Source organism: Aythya ferina (genome assembly GCF_964211825.1).
Source record: "Aythya ferina genome assembly, chromosome: 5".
Classification (NCBI taxonomy): domain Eukaryota; kingdom Metazoa; phylum Chordata; class Aves; order Anseriformes; family Anatidae; genus Aythya; species Aythya ferina.
Window position 1 is genome coordinate 64,401,440 of NC_140301.1, and position 21,340 is coordinate 64,422,779.

At 49.3% G+C, this 21,340-nt stretch overlaps 1 long non-coding RNA gene across 1 annotated transcript; it reads left to right on the forward strand.

Moving 5' to 3' along the window:
• The first annotated feature begins 65 nt into the window (after positions 1-65).
• LOC311437446 lies at positions 66-21,198 on the forward strand. Its single transcript, XR_014693474.1, has 4 exons — positions 66-645; positions 18,077-18,354; positions 18,550-18,863; positions 19,784-21,198. It is a non-coding gene; the product is annotated as an uncharacterized lncRNA (long non-coding RNA).
• Positions 21,199-21,340: the final 142 nt, after the last annotated feature.

Below are 21,340 nucleotides of genomic sequence, written 5' to 3' on the forward strand. Positions count from 1 at the left end.
TCAGGTGGCTGGGTAACCCTGAAGTGCTGAGTATTGGGGCAGGAAGAAGTAGTGCCGAGACAATGATTTTGTTCATGGTTTGCATGTATATGAGACCTGAAGACCTTGACTTTCTTACCTGATACCATATTACCAGTGCTCCTATCCACCTGATGAAGGGTAGTGCCAAGCAATTACACCCTAGAAACATTTTCCCAGTGAAAAATCATTCTTTTCTTTGTGTAACAGACTAGAAAACAACGCGATTGCAGGCTACTCCGCGTGTAAGAAAGGCCTGTTTTGCTCGCTACTGTCAGCTCTACTTACGTCTTCGAAGCAATTGTTTTGCATTTAAGTATATTCTAATAGCTGTCTGTAATGCAGCCTGTGAAAACCTAATTTCTGTGACAAATCATTTTCCTGTTCAGTGTGTTAGGTGAGACGATTCCACCTCGCTCAAGCCGCACTGCCACTGCGTTAACAAAACCGCTCCCAGAGCTGCTGCGATTGCTGCTGGCAGTCGAGTCATGCGTACAGGCTGCTTTCCCTGCGCTGCCTCAGAATGACTTCCCTCTGCAGCCCCTGGCTCCTCCTGCAAACTCGGTGTTTCGCAGCTCCTTCGGCACTGTTTGTACCTGCTCTGAAGCGCAGGTGACACGGGAACAGGTCGGTGGTGCTGGTTTTCTGCAGGACCTGGCTTTCTTCTGCTGGGCACAGACCTGTCGCAGATGTAGCACCTGGATCAGGTTTCCCTGATGCTGTGGGCTCTGTTTCCACCTCTGCTGCTCCCCTGCCCTCTGGGCTGCGTCTCACCAAGTTTCTGTGTTCCCGTGCTTTTTGTACCCAGGTACTGTGCAGTGCGGTGCTCTCCCTGGTCCTGGTGGGGGCTGGATCTGCTGCCAGCAGCTGGGAGGACCCACTCACGGGCTCTGCCTGCTCCTGTTCACTTCAGCTACTGCAGCCTTACACAACAGATTATGGTCTGGTGCAGGACAAAACGTACTTTTCAGAAAACCAAACCAGACTTTGTCTTCAAAATACAACCAAGAGGTGAACCCTCTTGGAAAAACTCAAACTCTGCAAATTAGGGGTGGTGGAGGGAGCAGGCGTGACTGCTGCTGGGCTCAGGCTGCTCGGTCGGTGGCTGCAAGGCTGCCCAGGCTGCAGCAGGAGCCAGGAGCGGGGCTGCCCGTGGGGGCGGCTGGCAGAGGAGGGGGCAAGGGGGAGAACGGGAAAAGGACAAAATGGGAAAAACAACCAAAAGGAGCGGAATGTAGGTCGGGGCGGTGGTGGTAGAAAAATGCATAGAATAAAGCAAGAAAAAGATTCGGCCCCTCTTGGGAATGTGACTAATTTGGCTTTGCCCCTGGCAGGGTGGTTTGCAGCCTGCGCTGGGCACTGCAGTGAGAGCAGGGACTGCCGGGGAGGCTGGTGACTGCCAGGGCTCGGGGGTAGCTGCGGATCTCTCTGGTCCCCAGGTGGATCCCCAGGGTGAGGTGGGTGACAGGGAGGTTTCCTGGGGCTGTGGGGAGCTGGGTGCCATGGCTGGAGCACCTTCAACCCCGGGCAGTGCTGCCCTGCGGGCTGGTGAGCAGTGCTGGAGGTGCTTGGAGTCGCATCGTGCACTCTGTGCTGCCTGTCCTCCTTTGTCTGATGTGATCTGGCCAGCATTAAGGTGCCTCCTGCTGCCCAGGCACCGGCAGGAGCAGGGTGCAGGGGTGAGGGGGAGGTCGAGCCGCGAGGTGCCGAGGGCAGGCTGTGACAGGGAGGGGTGACAGCAGATCACCTCGGGTTTGAATAACTTTAGGAGCTGTAATGCATATGGATGCTGCTTGTTTGAGGGATGGATATGGAAATTTAAGCCATGATCCAGGCCCTCAGTGACCTCTGTTCGTCTTCGTGCTTTTGTGCCCTCGGGAGCCTGAGATGCATCTGCTCCCGCCTCTGAATCGCTCTTCTTGCTCTTCCCCATCCTCTCCTCTCCCAGCGGTGCTGTTGTGCAGATTTCTTCTTTGTGTCCCCTCCGACACAGTGCCATTAAGCATCTTTGCAGCCATGCCCAGGAAAGCAGCGCGGGGATTTCATGGCTCACAGGGGTGCAGCTGGTGGAGCTGGTGCCACCAGGCCGGATGCCTGGCTTGGGATAGGGGCCAGAGCTGCTAATGGATGGCCAGAGCAAGGTACCAAGGCCCAGATCCCCCAAACCCACTGGTTTTGTGTCTTTGTGCTTGGAGAAGCCCAGAAGAGCCCCCTGAGGCTGCACCTTCAGTGCTTGCCCTCAGTGCTTATGGCAATCCCTGGGATTTGGGAGTGTGTGGGTGCAGCGGGGCCAGGCTCTGAGCACCTAATTCCTGTGCTGGTGGATAGCTTTCAACCTTTGCACCTTCGTATGTGTCTGAAACTCTGTTTTCTGATGTCTGTAATGGAGCAATATTGGTTTTCATTTCTTTACCTCTTCTAATACAAAGTTCTGTCTGATTCTCCAAGCATCAGTAATACTGAAACAGCTTTCCGTGATACAGCTGTCTTAATCATTGTGCTCAGATCATCTTCAGTAACCTACAGGAGGGAAACAGGCTCTCTAGCACTTGGAAAGGTTAAAAAATAATGCTTGGTCACCTTTGCAAAGCAATTTGAGCACTATATATGAAATTATAAGTCCCATTTGAGAGCTATGCAATATTAGCCATCTCTTATCTCCAATTGACCTTTCCTGGTCACTTTAACACCCAGTCGGAAGAAATCAGGACCTGCATTTTACACTAACTTGGCAGCGTGCCTGCAGCATCTATTAGTATGTCCCACAAGTGCCAATTAGCTCATCACACCATTAAGGTCAGCGTTGGAGAGCAGGAGTAAACCCGGGGTGAAGCGGTGCCGGACCGGCTCTGTCTGACGGATGGCGTCCGGCTGCAGGCAGCAGAAGAGCGAAGGCCCAGCACACGGCAGCGCCCCTTGAACAGCTCCTGCACACCGACCACCAGCCAGACCCGCTGCAACTGCATGCTGTGGTCAGGGCCTGCTGCCTCAGGGAAAGCAGGAGGCGATTCCTGGAGATCTCACTGATGCTAACATCCCCTCAGCCCAGCCCCTGGGGGCTCCCCAGATGAGGTTGCCTCTGCCTGGGCACAGAGATCTTTGAGGCTGCCTTTGAGCCCATTAAAAATAATATCAAAGCTGTTCACCTCAAGGTTCTACCTAGCCCTGAACTAAACAAAAAGTCTTGTTCTTTGCTTTTCAGATGCAGATTTACCTCCCTGACCCACTCTGGCCTCTTGCCGCGGCAGTTCCCAGCTGCAGGCAGCAGCGGGGCGTTCACGGGGTGTTGTGGAGCAGTCTCACCCCATGCACTGTGCCTGTCCCTCCCCTGCTGCTCTAGGGTGGCATGGGACCGAGCCTGCTGCAGGGAAAGTCCATTATTTAGGTGGGGTTCTTTTCCACCAAGGCCAATTCCCTGATGTATGAGGCCGGGGGGAGCAAGGGGCCATAAATCACTCTGCCACAAGTCGCAGCCTTCAAAAACCTCCTGCCTGCTTCAGCTGAGCGCCTTGGGTAGCTCCTGGGCCCACGCTGACCTTTCCCAAAGTCCAGCTCACTCTGACCTTTCCAGATGGAAACAAAAGTCACTGAAATTTCCTTTCTCTGCAGCCTCCTTATCACACCGAACTTTAAGGGAGTAATTGTTATGGAATGAGTAACTCAACTTCAGAGCATTTTATTGTGTTTCAGCGTTCATGTCAGTTCCTGTTTTGATAACCAGGCGATGCACAATTGAAACAAGGAATTTGAAAGAGGCTTAATTCCATTAAAACTTCTCGTATGAACAATTTTCAAGCACACCGCTGCCTGAAGTAAAGGTGAGAGGAGACTGGGGGGGGTGGGGGCGGCTGGTGGAGGCTCGCTCCCCTCCTGAGGTACCTGCCATGGAAGGAAGGGCTGGGGGCAGAGGGGAATCTGCGTGCAACGAGGGCTGTGTGCGCTGCACATGGCACTACGTGGAGAAAGAGGAGCGATACCGATACTTCCAGTATTGGGCTGGAAGCAGCACAGCCAAAAATCATGGGCTGATCTTGCTTGTGCTCCCTCTTCCAAGGAGAGCATCGCCTCTGCCCTGCCTGTGGGCTGACCCTCCTGGTTCAGCTGGACTTCTGGTTGAGCAAGCAGAATTTGTAGCAAACAGTGTGAGAACAGAGCCACAGAGCAGCTGGGGTTGGAAGGGACCCTAACACCACCCAGTGCACCCCCTGCCATGGCAGGGACACCACCCGCTGGATCAGGCTGCCCAGGGCCCCATCCAACCTGGTCGTGAACCCCTCCAGGGATGGGGCAGCCACAGCTCCTGGAAACCTGTGCCAGCGCCTCACAGCCCTCTGAGGGAAGAATTTCCTCCTAACCTCTAATCCAAATGCCCCTCTTTTAGTTTAAAACCATTCCCCCTTGTCCTGTCATTATCTGCCTGAGCAAAACGTTGCTCTCCATCTTTTTATAAGTCCCCTTCATGTACTGAAAACCTACAATAAAGTTACCCCAGGGCCTTCTCTTCTCCAGGCTGAACATCCCCAGCTCTCTCAGCCTGTCTTCACAGGGGAGGTGCTCCAGCACCTTGATCATTTTTATGGCCCTCCTCTGCTCCTGCTCTAACAGCCCCACATCCTCCTCGTGCTGGGGGCCCAGAGCTGGACGCAGGGCTCCAGGTGGGGCCTGGTGGGGCAGAGCAGAGGGGCACAATGCCCCCCCTCCCCTGCTGCCCACTGCTCTTTGAATGCAGCCCAGGTTTAGGTGTTTCTTCTCTTGGTTTCCCTCGTTTTTCTGCCAGCTTTGAATAAGACTTGTCCTAATTAACTTTCACGCTGCCTGTGTTTAAGGGAAATTTCACCTATTTGTCATTCTGGTGAAAAAGTGCTGCAAAATGTCCATGTCCAGGGAGGACAGAGAGGAATAAGCACTGGGCTGTGGTGGGAAAGCCTCTGCTAACACGCCAGGAGGAGCAAAGGAAAAAAGCCAGGGGCCACAGGAGTCAGCTGGTTCTGATGTGTTATACCCAATGGTCAAAAAGAGCCAAACTCCTCCAAAACAAATGAAGATGCATATAGGAGAGGCCCTCCTTCTGTGCCTGGCAGAGACATTTGGTCCTGAGAATCAGCATCCCCTCTTCAATTCTAGGGGTATCCAGCCTAATTTAATCTTTCACCATGAAAATTGTATTTTGTCTGCAAGTAGGAGATATCTTGGCCACCTTCCATGATTGTATGTGGAGACATTTACTTCATTCTGGTGTGCAAGGAGCCATTTAAAACACGGTGTTGAAACAAAGCCTTATTTTCCATCCCTGAGATTTACAGCCATCTCCCCTCCCCTTGGTGGCCAGGAGATACTCCCCAGCAAGGAATGCGTCATCCTTTGGGCCTCTCATTCTTTGTCCTGCCCACCAGAGGCATGGTGCAGCCCTCCCGTCAGTCCCACTACGTGCAGCTGTAAGAGCAAGGCCAGATGTGACAGGAGTCAACTGCTTTGGGTGCCCAATCGTTCAGCTCTTCCTCCTAGGCAAAACGCAGCAGCTGCGTTTGCACATTTCTGTGGCAAAACGTCCAGCCAATGCATGCAACCTGCCAGGTTATTTTGGTATTTCTGGCATTTATAGGCTGAGATCTGCCTTCTGTGTGCTCTGAGTGTTGTGTGAATGCTTGCAAGAAAGGAAAAGAGCTGTGGTGCTCTGAGACCAGTACACTGATTATCCAAATTAAGAAGAATGCAACTGGGATATGTGCAGCCACAGAACGATGTCTCCAAGCGTCTGGAGAGTCAATAACAACACATCTCAGTGGCTTTGCCTGGGCCCTGCAAAAGGAGGTGGAGATTAACTTCGGTGCCTTGAAAGATGTGTCTCATCCCCTGCATTCTCAATGGCAGTGGGAGTAACACGACCAAGGGTGTCCCCCCAGGAGCGATGTCCCTGAGTGCTCCTGCTCCAAGAGGAGCAGGACAGACAAGGAGCGTGATGCCCTGTGGTCTGTGTGGCTGCTATCAGGAAATCCGCAGCGCAGATGATGTATGGACAGATCAAAAAGGGCTTCGATCTGCCACAGCAGCTGCTCGACACCTCGTAAGCCTCTTATCCTTTGAAAAGAGTGCAAAAGCCACGCTTCTTGCCTCTCTCTTCTGTCTTGCCTTCCTGTCAGTATCTTCTCAGGACAGAAGCACTCCACAGCTCTGCCTGCACTCACCCCAAATTCTGTAATTTCTTTTCACTGGTAATGTTTGGGGGTGATGTTAATAGCATGTATTTGAAAAAGGAAGGGCTCAGAAGAGAACTGTTCTGGTAGACATCCCACTCAGTACCCCATAAATAACTGGGAGGCAAAATCTTGTCACAGCCTGGCTGTGCTGGGAACCGCCCTTCTGGCTACGTTGTGCTGTAAGAAGCTGGTAATTTACCATTCCTACCCTAATTAAATATTTAACCAGATTAATCAATGTGATTTCATTAGTCGGTGTGCTCCTCAGCCTGGATCTGGTGCCACGGCTTCCTTGCCCTTTTGTAATGTGCTTTGGAAAACTTGATTTATTTATCTCCAGCATCTCCTCCGTCCTGCCTGTGTTGCTACAGCTGGACTACAAAACCTGTCGCTCATTGATCAGCTTCAGGGGAAAGCATTTACAAGAGCTGGCTGGAGAGGAACCAGGGTGTGATTAGACTGTAATCAAGGGTGCTTCATTTCTCCTTTAGCAAGCCCCAGACTGGCTGCTGTAACGAGCCCTCACTGTGCGAGCTGTCTGCCTCCCTTCTGCTTGGAGGCAGGCAGAGACGTGAGGGCTGCGCAGCGTCAGAGAGGGCTGGGGACATCAGGAGCGCACCTTCAGGGGGGATGTTTGTCTATTTTCTGACCTTTCTTAGAGCAAAATGTGCTGTGAGAGCTGCTGGGCGGCCTGGGTTTGGCTGGGTCACACCTGGGCACGCTGTGATAGCTGCCCTTTTGTAGGAGGTGTAGGTATGAACAAAGTGGACAGAACGGGGGCCTATGGCAGAGAGAGGGGTCTTTGCTGATTCCCTATGAAAGTCAAAACTCAAACCCCCAGAAAAGTGTTTATTTATTTATATATTTGACCCCCATCCCCCAGTCCTTGAAGCAGTGTTGGTGGCTGCCTGGCACAGTCGGTGTGTAAGCGGTAAGGCTTCTTTTCATTGTGAGGGTGAATAATTGATTAGTCACATGAAGTGGAAGGATGATTTGTAGGGCTGCTGCTTTCAGCACTGTGTTGTTCCCTCTGGTTTCCCACTACCTGTCAGCAGCGTTTCCCCTCTGCTGGCCCCGGGGCTCCGGTGTCCCATGGATCATCCCACCAGGCCTGCACCCTGCGGCAGCAGCAGCATGCAGCGCTCCCACCTTTGCTTGTCGCCAAAATGTTGCTTTGAGAGCCCCCCCAGGGGTGGAGGCCCCTCACCAGCCCCATCCTGGTGCACGGGCCCTGTGGGCTGCACCTTGGTGTCTTCTCCTCTCGGCGCAGGATCGATCTCCTTGGTTCGTTTTAGTGCTGCGTGTCAGGGGTAAGCACACACAATATACGACTCCAGCTACAGCTTTCTTGGCAACCAGTAATTTGAAGTTTTACTATACGTTATATTACACACTACAAAGTCATTGACTTCCTCTGGCTGATCTCAAATGCACTTAAATCATGGATGAATGAACATATTTTTCAAAGATAAGCCCAGAGCAAATGAATTGGATTTATTTTTAATGCTGACTTGTTTCTAATGCCCAGTGACACATGAACAAACGATTGCCATCAGTTGTCCTCTTTCTCTGTAGGATATTGCTTTCGGCAGGATAATATCAGTGCATTTAGTGTTATAAATCATGCCTCTGGCTTGATATTTCTTCCTTAAGGAAAGGGCTGAGATTCATCCTCCACAAGATAGATCAAACTTTCCTTCTTGTCATGGTACCATTGAAGTCAACAGCAAAACTCCAGTGATTTGTCTGATTCAAGGACATCGCTGCCCTGATGTATCTCCATCGACTCCTCTCGCCAGCCACTGGGTGAAGACGGAGAGGATGCAGATGGACTGGTGTGGTCCCTGAGCCCCTGGGGCTGTGATGGGAGCAGAGGGTTTAGGCTACCTGCCTACTGCTGTCTGTGAAAGGTGTCCTGTACTTCTGCTCATCCCGTGGGGCTCTTCATGTCTGCCGCACACCACTGCTCCTTCTTCAGGCCAGTGACAAGCAGCTAGTGCCATATTCAGTGGTCAGTGCACTGCTGCTTTGCTCAGTGGCCTGACAATGTTTTCTGGCTTTCTTTACTATTCCCCTCCTACATTTTTTAGAATACTTCTGTGGCTTTATTTGATTTCTGCTAAGCACGGAGTTAATATTTTTCACAGGCCTTTCTTATAACACATAATATCTTCCAGAGAAGATTGCAATATCTTTGCAGAGCAAAGTCGAGCGTTTTGCTAGATCCTCATGTGAAAGCCGGGAAAAGAACATTTCCCTGTGCTATTTAGAGTGGTGAGCAAACTACGTTAAAATACAGTGAAAAGATTCCCAAGAGCCATCCCAGGTGCAACTGAAAATTAGTGTGCCTAAGGACTCTAATGCATCCCTCAGCTGGCCATGCTTTCCAAGGAAAATAAGAATTTTTCCCTGCAGGTAGCTGGGGACTGGTTTCCTACAATGTGCCATCAGCAACTCCACTGGAGTTCACTGTGTTTTGGGTAACACCTTTGGAAAGAGGTAAAAAGGCCCCAGCTTGATAGCAGTGTGGGTGCTGTGGGATACGGAAGCATCAAGGTGCGCTCTCAGCTCTGAGGCTCTGGCACGTGAAAGAGGAGCAGACACCAGAGAGTTGCCCCCAGTCACAGCTCTGGAAGCTTGGTCGGGCCCCAACCTCTGGCAGCTGAAGAAGGCAAATGCACTTCATTTGTCATGCTGGAAGGAGAGGTGTTGGGTGCTCCCTGCCCAGGGATGTCCAGGTTTGTGTGTGCACGATGCCCGGCAGTGGGTGCTGGCAGAGCATGGCAGAACGTGGCAGGGACAGATCTCACCATGGGCAGCAGCTCATGGAGGCTTTTGCAGCCACAGCCAAGGTATTGTACACATCATTCAGAGGCATCTTTCCCTCTCTCTCTCTCTTTTTTTTTTTTTTTTTTTTTTTTGTTAGTAGAGCCTGTTTTTTGACATTTAGGCACATTGTGCCATATGTTGTTTTTCACGGTGTAATGATGTGAGGCACCTTAATGATGAAATGCTGGCATCCTTCCCAAGAGGTAAAGCAAAAGAAACCTGCTCTTGCTCACAAGTGCCTTTGCAAACCCTGTGGACGGGCTGCCGTGGGGATCTGGGTGCTAACAGGCACCTTTGGCCCCCAAGGGCTGGGTCCATGCACGTTTCCCTCCTGGTGGCAAGGGGGGGCTGAGCCCCGCACCCCGTGCCAGCACTGGGGCAGGTCTGATCCCCCCCATGCCCACCCCAATGGTGCCAGAGGCCCTTCGTTTTTCTATATATCATGACAACATTATTATAATGGCTTTTTAAATACCCTTCAGAATATATGCGAGAGATCCAAGGAGCTATTAATAGAAAGCATTTTAAATCTCTCTAGTATTGTTTATGGCAGCCTCTTGTGAATTTGCAATGAAACGATAACTCTGCTGGGGAAATCAATTATGCCAAGCAGTTTGTTACATCATTTTTCAGTGTATTAATTTTAATTTCAACAGAGAAAAAGCCACAGCGAATCCATCCATCATGTTTGAATGAGATGGTGTACACTGGCCTCTCGGGGCTCCTCCAGCCCTGTAGTCACTGTTATCAATAAAGGGGAAGGAGAAATGTTGGGTAATTTCCAAATATGAGAAACTGTTACAAATAGGAGTGAACCAATTATTACAGCTCAGGTTTAGCCTCCACACTGGGGATACAGCATGCGTTTGGCTTTAAGTGAACAAAATAAAACAGATAACTATTTCAGGAGACTTGCACATAACGAGTGTTTTAACGTCAGGGCAAGAGGTCTTCTGGTTCGATGCTTTTTCATTTGCTGCAACCACATTTGGAAACTTCTGCCTTTGTTGAGCTACAATATATCATTCCTGGGGTTTAAATTCATACGATTATAAACTTTTCCTAAAGAAAAATCACTTAAAACGTACAGTTGACTTCATAACTATTGTTCTTTCACCTTGCACAGGCTAGCTGTTATGCTTGCCTCTGACACTGGGTTTGGTACATTTTAAAAAATAAAACACTAAAATGAAGGAGCATTGTTATTTTGAGGCCTTATATATCCCAGCTTCCAGCTTCAATGTCCTGGACAAGTAGGATAAAGGCAATTCTTTGGGCTAGTGCAAATGTTACGACTAGTTTAGTCCTTAAACTAATCCCATGACTCTCGTGTTCTTCCTGACCTGGAGAAAAATCTTATTGGAACTTCTAATACTGAAACAAGGATTCTATTTTTTTGTCACTGTGGTCATCACTTTCCTGTCTTTTGTTCCCCTTCTTTATGTTGCCTTAATGCCCCCCCCTCCCCCCAGCTCTGTCAGTACTAATATGGGGCAAGGGGAGACAATAGAAGTTGGAAAAAAAAAAAAAAAGGAAAATGGAAGATATTTTTTTGTTAAGGTCTGTGATTTTGTAGTGTGAAAACAGGAAGAACAAACTGTAACATTAATGTGCTAACAGGAACACACACACACACAAACTAAATTGAAATGTATTTCTTAGCCCATTTTATCTCTTTCCAGCTCTGTTTCTGTGTTTTGTTTTGTTTTGTTTTGTTTTGGTGAATTTCTCCCATCCTTATCTGCACTGGTGCATAAAATCACAGTGGCCAAGAGCAGCCAGGGGCCGAGAATCAGTCTGGCCTCAATGAAAAGCCTTTCATCACCAGCTGATGGTGGCCAATTTCACCTCTCACGTTACTCGCTGAGCTTATTACTGGAGTCTCTGGAGCATCTGAAGTGATCCCCTGGGCCCGCTGCATTCAGCAGTGCTGGGATACCTCTGCAGTCTCCCTTTATTCAATCCCCTGTTTAAAGTAAAAGGTATCGCTGTCAAAATTCAGTTTAATAGGAAGAAAACCCATCGAGTGTTGCACGTGGTGCTGAGCCCTGCAGAGCTGCAGGAAGGCAGGAGGATGCTGGCGGCCCGCAGGGCTGCCTGGACGGCTGCTCAGCACCAGCTCATTCCCTGCCTCACCCGGGGGTCTGACACCGGGAGCTGTACCTGAGCTCGCACACCAGCTCGGTTTTATGGCTTTATGCAGCTGCTGTCTGAGGCAGTGCCCTACCATCTTAGAAAGCTTCCTGGAGAAATTATGCTCCAGAAGAACAGCGTTTGGGAGCTGCACTGGTGTTGCTGTGGGACGTTGGGCCCACAGGATGCCCTTGGGCATGCCAGGAAAGACATCTGTCTGTTCATGTACGAGATGGGCCAGATGCTGCCACTGTGGGGGGCAGCACTGCTCCTGGGAGGCTCTTTGGTGGCCACCAAGTCTTGTCCTTCTGTTCCTGCCCCTGGCCAGGGCTGACTGGAGGAGCTGTGCCCTTCTGAACCTCCCCTCCCGTGGTTCCTCCCTGCACCTTTCTCTCTGCCTTCCTCCTGCCTATGAGAGATCTATTTTATCAGATTGCTCAGTGACTTTTCTTACCTCTCCCTCTTTCCCCACCTCGTGGCCCAGCCCAGCGGGTGTTCTGGCCACAGCACCCGGTGACTGAGACGTTGGCTCGTGCTATGGGGACAGGCCCTGCCCAGGGCACAGCCATGGTGCCGTCCTGCAGGCCGTGCCCAGCCTGGAGGAGGTCACAGAATCACAGAATCACAGAATTTCTAGGTTGGAAGAGACCTCAAGATCATTGAGTCCAACCTCTGACCTAACGCTAACAGTCCCCACTAAACCATATCCCTAAGCTCTACATCTAAACGTCTTTTAAAGACTTCCAGGGATGGTGACTCCACCACTTCCCTGGGCAGCCTGTTCCAACGTCTAACAACCCTTTCGGTAAAAGGTCCCGCCGGCTGAGGTAGGTTGTCTCCGTGATTAATTATGCGTAATTATTGAGGAGTGGGCGCATTAATCATGCTTTGTGCTGCCTCCTTTATTCCTCTGTACAGCATTATCTGCAGCAAACCAGAGCGTCGCTTGGGGAGCAGGCACTGCTCTGGCACGTGGGAGCAGAGCGAGACGGTGCGTCCCTTCTGCCTGCGCTCCTGCATGCAGCACCTCCTGGTCTGCCCTAGGAGGGGAAGGAGGGGAAGGGGAGCCTGGCCCCACAGGAGACAACAGCATCACGGTGAGGTGATGTGGGAAGCTGGCACATCGGGCACGCTCATCCAGCTTGCAGCCCATTAAACATGAAAACCCAAATGACCGCATCCTTTCAAGGATCTTACGTGTCTGTATATGGCTTTGTGCAACACACGAATAAACCATGCATTTTTAGCTAATGCTACATATGTGTGGGTATACACACATACACGAGTCATACATATTTATAAAATCTTCAGCCCAATGCTCAATAATCAAGTGATTTTTATTATTTTTTTTTTTCTGCAGTGAAAACATAACTACTTTTTGTGACGCTTGCACAGATCAAATGCAAAATTATTCAGGTTAATCAAAATTACAGCTGAATGTTAAGTGTTGCAGAAGGCTCTTATGGCACTGAATATATGTGAAATAAAATGGCTGATGAAATTTCATTTAACAATGAACAGTGGTGCCCATGAGAGAAAAATAACCTTCATTGTACATCTGCAAGGATGGGTTCTGGCTAATATTATGCAGTAAGGCAATCTTTCCTGCATAGAAAATACACCCTTTCCTTGCAAGCTGCTGATGCCAGCACATCTGTAACAGCTCCCCAAACCCCTGCAGATCCCTGTCTGCTGGGGGTACAATGCCATCCCACTTTCCATGACCTCCGAAACAAGCATTCTCATCCTCATGAGCCATCTGCTGCTGGTCTCTGCCCTGATGCTATGTTAAAGGTTTGAAGCTGTGGGGTATTTCTGGAGGAGTTTGTGGTTTGTTTTGTTCAGCCGTGTGGAAGCCTCTCAGCCTGAATTCAAGTTGGTTGTTGCTCCTCTCCATAGGGATCTGCAGCAGGATGTGGTCAGTGGGATGGAGCAGGAGCCTGGCATCCCTTGGTGCTGCCCGGTACTGCTGGGGCTGGGGCCTGTTGGCAGGGTTGGGGTGCCCTGGGAGCCCCCAGCACTGGCAGGGAGGGATGAAGGCACGGCCTCCGGGGGCTTGCAGGTCTAGGTAGTGCATGGCTGGTGCTGGTGTGGGCTTAATGGGAGGACAAGGAAAGTCATTAGCTACCATGTGCAGCAGAAGTCTGATAAAATCGTGGCCAAGTGCTGCGGTGTGCGGCACTCAGAGATGTGCCTGTGTAGCTCGGCTGGTTTATGGAGAGCTGGCGCTTGGCAGCTCCTCTGTCATCGCTCCTGCACCCTGTTGCGAAGGAAAGCGGCGGCTTTCTGCAGGTGCTCGTGAGTAGTTTGTTATCCGGGTGACATTTAATGCTTTGTACCTTTTACAGCAGAGGTCTGTTTAGCAAACAGATACATAAAGAATGAGTGTTGGGAAAATTCATGGGCACAAAGTGCAATTGCAAACAGGCTTTATCACAGGGATGTCCACAGCACATTGTTTCCTGCTTATTAACTACTCCTGTTGCTTGCAAATACGTGGTACAATGAAGCTGAGAGTTACTGGCTTGTTGTAAACACCAATCTCTTAAGAAGCCTCCAGTGTGCGCAGTCACTGAGGTATTTAGCTCCACTTGAGCCCTGGTTTGCACGTGGCCAGGCGCAGCACAGCAGCGGGCCTGGCGAGGCAGCACAAGGCGCACGTACCCTGCTCTCCTCCTCCAGGCAGCCTCTCTTCTTGCCACAGAGAGGTGTTTCACCTAGCCATTTATTCAAGCATAATGTGCTTTTGTGGACTTTTATTTCTTAACTGTTGTAAACTTGCAGCAGATTTTATGGTCTCAAATTTATACTGCTCCGGTTGGATAGCTTAATCCCAGGGGCAAACACCTTCACTTGGAAATGCAGGCCTTCTATGTCATCGCAACACCTGTGGTGGCACGTGTAAGTGGTGAGGGCGGGTATGGGTTAGGGATGCTCTGGTCTTCGTGCTGGTTGTGTTGGTGCTCAGCACATGGGTTAATGACAGGATGGCTCGCCCTTGGGTGCCACAAGACCTGGGTGTGTTAGCAGCTCCTGCTTCACTCGGCCAGTATAGTGCCAGGCACAACCATGTGCCTCCGAGGCTTGGGGGCCCCGGGGCCCCTGCCAAGGGGATGCCACACAGCGAGGCAGAGCGTGGGCAGGTAGTCCTGGCCCTGCTTTTCCTCCGTGGGACTGGGGGCTGCGGTGTCCCTGAGCTGGCTCAGCTCAGCAGCTGTGCCTGACAGCACCTCCCTGTGGGAGAGGCATGCTGACAGAAGGGTCTCCTTGCAGAGACACCGGCTTCAAATATAAAAGGAGGTGGGAGCAGAGTGCAGTCAAGCACCACAAAACCTGAGTGAAGGTCTCCAGGGTTGGCCACTCACAGACTGGGCGCCATGGAGGCACCGAACCTCCCCTGCCTGGAGCCCGGCCTGTGCTCCACGCTGGCCCCGAGGAGGGCACAGGGAGCTGCAGGGATGGGCAGGGCACATGGCTTGAATGTCAGCTGAAGTTGCAGCAGTTTTATTTCCAAACAGGCATTTTTAGATGCCAGAAATGTGGCATTTTTCTGTCTGTGCCCAGTGAAGTGTACAGGAACACAAGTTGCACTGTCCTGCGGCACCAGGGCCTGCAGGACAGAGTTCCCGTGGAAACTCTTTCAGTGCGTCACTTGACCTCTAGTGGAAAAAGATTATCAGCAATAGACCAGGGCCTTGATTTCTTTCCAGTCATTTAAGGTCAATTTGATGCATGTAAGGACCCTGGTGGCTCGAGGAGTAAATCCACTCTGTCTCATTTACTCTTCCTTTTAAGTATTTAAACATCCCAAGGAAACCAAGTGAGCAGGGTTTCTTACGGGGTTTTCAGACTGCTGCTGCCCAAAACCTGGGTGCACGACCTTGCCTCTGCTCCACCTGGACCCAAGGCCACAGGCAGAGCAGGGCTGATTTTTCTCCACATCCCCTGTGTGTCTTTAGCCTGCCACCACTTTGCCTTTCCCATAACAGCAATGACGGCAAAACTGAGCAGCCAGAGACATAGTGGGATATCCATGAAACCAGAGTGAGGGCTTTATGAGCTCTGCCATTCAATGGATGGCAGCCACTGAAAAATTTATTCAGTGGTACGTACTTGAAAGCTTTTTCTGCGTGAAGTTGTGGGCTGTGGGGACACTGGGGAACGCGGCGCTTTCCATGAAGCTGCTGCAGTGCTTGCAAGAGCCCCAAGGGCTGCAAGTAGCTGCAGCGCTGGGATGGGTCACGCAGGTGCCTGTCTGGGACCTCTGCTCTCCTCCTGCTGCCGCAGGAAGCCTCAGCATTTAAAACTCTCACTTTACCTACTAGCAACCACAGAGCGGGGTGCTCTGGCATGCTTTTATAAGACAGCCACAGCCTGAAGCTAGGGCTCAGTTTATATTGTTATCCTTGCCAGAAACACTGTCCTTGTACTCCCCCTCCAAATTATTTTCATACTGACAAATGTGTTATCTAGTTTCTGATCATTCCAGGGAACGTGTTGCTAAAATAGCAGTGATTATGTTGGAGAACCTGCTTAATAATGGAGGGCTGCTACACTGATAGTTTTGAGCTTCAGCCCTGGGAATAATCTGGTGACTGTTGGAAGAGGAACGGAGTTCAGGGTAACAGCAAAGGGGCTGTGGCAGAGCTCTGCCAAGCTGCTGCTCCCTGAGCACAATTTGGTGAGGATGGGGTGAGACAACCATGGTTCGGCTGCTCGATCTGCCCAAAAACCCAGCCACAGTCTGACATGACGGAACTGGCCACAGGCACACAGCGAGCTGTCTCAGGATGCTAATAATAATAATCATAAATTAAAAAGAAGAGGCAAAGGTATGGGTGACACAATAGTTCCCTTGAACACCGTCTGATTCTGTTCAGGTTTGTTGCTAAATTGTTATTAAGTTGAGCTCTTTGTGGTACTCTATTAGCATTTGTTAAAAAAATAAATCCATTATGCAAGGTTCTTTCAACATATGTATTATTTCATCCAGGTGTCTGGAACAACAACTAACTCATTCAAATACATATTTAGACAGCCTTTTGAATGGTATTATTTGCCTGAAAATAATATGCAACGTTGGATAAATAATGTGTGCTTATTTCGAAGCATATATTGTTATTTCCACCAACTGACAGGTGCTCTTACCAATTAAATAAATAAATAGTTTTAACAGCTCCTGGGGAGGATGCTGGCCTATTTCTCTACTGTTTCTCCACAAGATAGTGTGCTGTTATGGCAAGGGCAGCGAAGGAAATCCCTGTAATTGCCCAACGAGCATAGGAGGCAAAGGCCCCGGGGACTGCAGTCATGTGCAGGCACTGAGGGCAAGCCCTCGTCTCCTCATTGGGGAGGAGATGGCAGTGAGGTGACAGCCAGCACACTGCAGTCATTTCCACAAAGGCACCTATCGTCTGGCTGCATGGAGAAACAAGGTCCCTGCTCAGGATTTCTTCCCATCAGCATTGTTTAATTGCACATTGGTCAAGCCTTTGGGCGTTTACCTGTCAATCTCTCGTCCTTTTAGGGCCAGTTGCTACCCTGGCTGTTGCTGGGCTGATGCTTGGGAGCTTATATATCATAAATACAGATGGGGCTTGATAAAGCAACAAGTTGGTGAAGCTGAGTGTTTATTAGGATTTAAGGTGGCTTTAGGTCTCTGTGGGTAGAGGATTCTTGTTTGCTTTGCTTTGTGAGTGAGGGGTGAGCCCAGGGGGATGCAGGTGCCAGCTCCCTCACCCTGCACCTTTGGGCTCCCCACACGCCCTTCCCTGAGCTGGGGCTGCTGGCAAGCACCTGCAGTCCAGGGGACCAGAACCTGGGCTGCCCCCTAGAGCAGGCCTCGGATGCTCCATGTGAAGTTTTGGTTCGTTCTCGGGTCTCTCTGTGTGGAGGTGATTCCCACCCAGCCGTGGGGAGCAGCGCACTGCCCCAGCACCGGGGTGTGCTCCTCCCGCAGCAGTGCCTGTGAGTTTGGCACGTGGCCTCCTGGAAACTGGGGAGCAAGTGTGCTAATTCAAGGCAAAAATGAGTGTTCAGGTCACCAGCTCCTGTTTGGATTACCGAGGCGTTTCAGAGAGAGACAACATGTACAAACACTCATCTGAGTACGAGTTCTGCCTTTTACACTGAGCTAAAGCAGAGGCAGTGTCTTTGGCCAAAACCCAGGGGTTTGTATAATGAAAACACATCTTCAGCTTTATAATAAAGTTATGGCAATCAAAGTACATATTCTAATCTCCTTTTCATTGTTTGCTCAAATATTAAGCAAAAGCAAGTAAGGTGAAAGAAGAGCAGTGCCAACGCTTGTGTATTTTGCTTAGTTACATGCTGCTTTACCGATTTTTTAAGATTTGATTTTATTGATTGTTTCCCAGCGGGTGTTTTATCAATGCCCGGACCAGCGGGACCAACCTCTCTGCCTGCAAAGCCCAGGCGTGTGCGCAGGGAAGCCCTCCCGTGGGCACAGCCCCAGGCTCTGCTCCCCCCGGCAGCCCAGAGCCTTGCTCGTCCCGGCCTCGCCTCTGCTGGCAGACAGAGCTACGTGAAGTTTTGTGATTCAATTTCATGAATTTCATGCCTGGGTTCTAGTCCCTACACTCATGATTCCAACTAATTTCTTTAGTTTTCCAATTTGCTTCTTGAAATCGCAGCTTTTCCATAATAATGTGATTCTTTGAGGTATTTATTGCTGTAACAGCATGATAGAGATTCCTCTGAGTGCCCAGCGCTGGCTGAGTGCTGGGAGCTCTCCCCAACAGCAAAAGGCTCCTCATTAAAGTGCTCTTGTAATTCTTCCCCAATGAGACTCGTACCTGGGCTGATTCCACTTGATGCATGCTGCTCTTTATAATTTCCCCACAGACAACAACCTTGTTAACTCTGCTCTGCCCTAGCAGCTCTCCTCCTGCCTGGCTGTGCCAAGCACACTGCAGCCCTTGACCTCGCCTGTTCCTGCCTGTGCCGTGCTGGAGCATTCTGCAAGAGATGGGCAAACCCCGTGTAACACTGATGGGACGTGTGCGGTGGGGCACAGCTCCCTGCACCGTGCTCGTGTTTGTGCCTCAGGCCCGACGGAGCAGGAAGGATGCTCTGAGAACTTCCACTGTGTCCTGGTAGTTGTCACCCAGAGCCCTTCACTGCGAGCGCACTCCTGCGGCCTCGCACAGGAATATAGGTATATATTATATATAACGTAACATAGCATCATATATTGGAGCGTATATATTATGTAGTCTATATGAAATGTATAATATGTATATTATATGATATAAAACCCTAGCTGGTGTGAGTTTTGACTCAGCTTGGAAGTGTTTCTTCACAGCGCCACTGTGATGATAACACGTCCAATTGTTTCTGTGCCTCTTCCTAGACAAATCCCCACAGCACCCACAGCACAGGACCAGCTCCTCTGCAAGCACCAGCACAGCCTGTGAGAAATGCAGCCACCAGGGCAAAATCTGCGAATTTGGGTCAAGGCAAATTGAGATGAATCGGCTCGAGTTGTGGTGGGGTTCACTGGCAGTTAACTGGAGACCAGGTGGCTCAAGCAGAGGGAAGCGAGGCTTGGGCGGTCCCCAGGGCTCTGTTCAGCGCCCCTCAGCCCTGCAGAGGTGCAGGCATGGGGCAGCACAGTGCATGGGGGGCACAGCTCAATGACAGCCCCCACCAACACCCAACCCAAAGGTGAGGTTTGCGTTGTATATATGGGATATATCACAGAATCGCAGTAGTGATCATATAGTGATATGTAGTACATGTTGTACATGTTATAAAATAAATCATATGTACCATATAAATGATATATATATATATTTCCTATCAAACTGACATAAAATTGAAATTTCTCAAATTCCCATAGAGTGCAAAAATTTTAAAAAGAAGAACATTGGCAATATCAAAGTGCTTTCCTTTGATCACAATAAAATGTTTGTATTTTTTAAAAGCAGCCTTCAAAGTGTTTCAAGCTATCAAATAAATCCAATAAAATGTCTGCTCAATGTTCATGATTGTTCCAGCAATGGTATCTTGAATCACCACATTGACAGTGAAATGCTGTTTAATGTTTCGCAGGAATGTATTTTGTATGTGAATTTTTTAAAAAGGGAGTTTTCTGATCAAATGGAATGAATAGAAGTCATTTTTTTCAGCAGAAAACAAGGTACTTACACCCATATAAATATATGTAGTTACATAGCTAACCAGAAATGGAGGCTGCATTTTTTATACATATAACATCTAATATATCTATATCTAATATATCTATAATATTTATCAGTTTAATATATTGTATATAACATTAAAATTAAATATATAAAACATGTAAGTAATGATTTTGCATAGTTATGCATATTTGCTTTATATATCTATTTCTAGGTAAGAAGAAATATGTATAAGGAAAAACAGAATACACATTTTCAAGAAAATTATCCAGTTGTCTACGTGTTAAAAATATATATAATAAAGTGCATATAACAAAATAATGTTCATATACATAAAGATAGTAAGATAAATAATATACGTGTGCATTATTTATTTATTTACAGATTTTTATTCCTAACTTAAGTTTAACAATCACATCAGTGATGCGGGTTGTTTTTTTCCAGGTGATGCTCTGGCCCCCAGGCCAGCTGTGACCCCGATTTGCGGATGAGCCAAGTGAGAGTGCAGCGGGCAGGGGGGAGAGCGCTGGATGTGACCTGCAGCAGCCATCGCGGGAGCCAGATAATGCGATTCTCCTCAGCCTCAGACCTGCAGACAGCCGCTCGGTTAAGCCTTTAAAATCCCTCACAAGTTCTGAAATAAGTTTCTGAAGTTCGTCTTTCCCATGCAGCTTCCATAACGCGAAAAGATTTGGGAGCTTTAATGGTGAATAAGAGTTAATATGTTACAGTAAGTCTAACTGGCATTTTGTGATGGAGTGCCAGGCTATGACAGAAAAAGCTAGAAACGAAGCAAAGCAAACCCAGGGCTTGGCTTCCTGCCTTTCCCTTTCTGTCATTTTCCCAGAAGCTGGTGACTGTTTCTCCTGGATGGAGTTAAATGCATAAGTAAAATTAACTAAACATTGAAAAAAACAAAACATCTGGTAACAGCAGAGACTGGAAGGAAACAAAGAAAAGGCTTTCAGATCCCCTGAAAATAAACACAACAGATATCAAGACTGTAACGAGCAGCATATCAAACCGTTATCTTTTTTAATGTAAAAGCTGCCTAATGTTGGAAAACCATGGAAACAACAACCATGAAGACAGCCACGTCCTCGGTTTTGCAGCAGAGAAAAAGGGGGAGCAGCGACACGTGGCTGGTGATGTTCAGTAAGGAGAGGCATTGTGTTCAGCACTGCCCTACGCTGGGGTGCCGTGCCGAGGGGCATTGGCCAGCAGTCAGGGGCAGTGGGAGCAGGGGCCAGGCTGGGCTGATACCGCCTGGGGGCTCCTGGCAGGCGCTGCCTGATCCCACCTAGGCTGGCCCCAGGGCACACATGTGGGGGGAGCCAGCCCCTGGTGCCAACAGCCCCCCGCGGGGGATACACCACGGAGAAAGCGGCTGTGAGCTCCCTTTGAGACAACAGCTCTTGCTCTTGCTGAATGGCATTGAAATATCAAGCCCCAAAGCTTCAAAATATTGATGGCGTTATTAAAATGGGACCTTTAATTTTGCATTAAGATCATTTTAGCGTTGGAATTCTGGAATTTAATTATGTATGAGCCCCAGCCGCAGTGCTTCTCTGAAATTAGTTAGCATTTATACTTCTACACTTAACGTGTAATTTAGCCTCTTGCATAAAAGGGCTAAATGGTGCTAACATTGTGGGTAGCTGCAGCTATCCCTTTAAAGCAAACATGCAGACATTGTGCTCCCAAGGAACTGTGGAGAGTTACAAAGACGAGCAATTTTGGGAAGCTGTTCCTAAGGAAAGCTGCAGCGAACAGCCGGCTTACTCTGATATAAAACCTAAAGAATTGCCCTACGTTGGGTGGGAAGGCACCGACTTGTTGTACGGCCAACAAAGGGCATCATACACCACAAATGTGTTGCTGGATGTGTGACCAGAGTCATCAATAAGCCAACAGTCACAGAATCACAGAATCACAGAATTTTCTAGGTTGGAAGAGACCTCAAGGTCATCGAGTCCAACCTCCAACCTAACGCTAACAGCC